The sequence below is a fragment of the Schistocerca americana genome, chromosome 1 (genome assembly GCF_021461395.2).
Source record: "Schistocerca americana isolate TAMUIC-IGC-003095 chromosome 1, iqSchAmer2.1, whole genome shotgun sequence".
NCBI classification, from domain to species: Eukaryota; Metazoa; Arthropoda; class Insecta; order Orthoptera; family Acrididae; genus Schistocerca; species Schistocerca americana.
The window spans coordinates 782,316,470-782,317,656 of NC_060119.1; the positions used below are offsets into that span (position 1 = coordinate 782,316,470).

The following is a 1,187-nucleotide window of genomic DNA, read 5'->3' on the forward strand; positions in this document are numbered from 1 at the left end:
GCAAGCCAAATCTGAAGTACATGTGCGAAAGGACGATTTCTTTAGCAAATCAAAAAGGAAACTTATGAATCTGATAATAAGAGAATCATGTGTTGGAAAATATAGCTATTTTCTGTCTGCAATTAACTGTGAACTGTTCCGTGATATTACTCGACGCTGATGGAACACTCTTGAACCTTCGAAGAGATTTACAATGGTTTTTCCGCGTAATTCACATTTACTGTTGAAGTGACGGCGAAAATCGGTCTTTTAAGCTCAGTACTCACTCCGTCTTCAGGCCACGAGTGGCCTACCGGGACCAACCGACCGCCGTGTCATCCTCAGAGGAGGATGCGGATAGGACCGCTCTCCCGGTCGTTATGATGGTATTCTTGACCGAAGCCGCTACTATTCGTTCGAGTAGCTCCTCAATTGGCATCACGAGTCTGAGTGCACCCCGAAAAATGGCAACAGCACATGGCGGCCTGGATGGTCACCCATCCAAGTGCCGACCACGCCCGACAGTGCTTAACTTCGGTGATCTCACGGGAACCGATGTATCCACAGCGGCAAAGCCGTTGCGCTCTTTCAAGCTCAGTAACTTGCTGAATTTTGTTCTCAAACACCTGAGAAATAAAATAGCGTAAAATATCTTGGAGATCAATGTACGTCGTTGACATAAAAAATTCGCTCATCAGAAAATTTCTGTCATAGTAAATGCTTGTCTCACTGTTAAGTAGTTTCTACTTGCTGTTGAAGCTAGATATATCCAGCTTTTGAATTACCCAGAATCGTTTAATAAACTCTATCAACATATTAGTACATTGATCAGCCAGAACATTAAGGCCACCGACCTCCTGTCGATATCAACCCAGCTAGGAGATGGCAGCGTCACTTGGTGAGGAATGACTGCTAGTCAGTTACACGACCGGTGCATTTAGTCACAGCGAGTGTGCTGTCCATGCGTAGAATGTGTTTCACCGAGAATAGATTGTGACGCCTCGAAGGCTCGGCACGAGCATTTCGGAAAGCGCACGGCTTGTACGATCGAGAAGTGCTGTGGCGTCTTCAGCACGTGGCAAAACCAAGGTGAAACAATGTCCAGAGGTGGGGCTGGGCGGCCACCCATCATTACATATGTTGGACGTCGTAGGCTCCGCAGACAGGTGAAGCAGGACAGACAGCAAACTGTGGCGGAACTAACATCA

General features: G+C 46.8%; 1 pseudogene; it reads right to left on the minus strand.

Moving 5' to 3' along the window:
• Window positions 1-444: 444 nt before the first annotated feature.
• Window positions 445-562, minus strand: LOC124556795 (annotated as a pseudogene).
• Window positions 563-1,187: the final 625 nt, after the last annotated feature.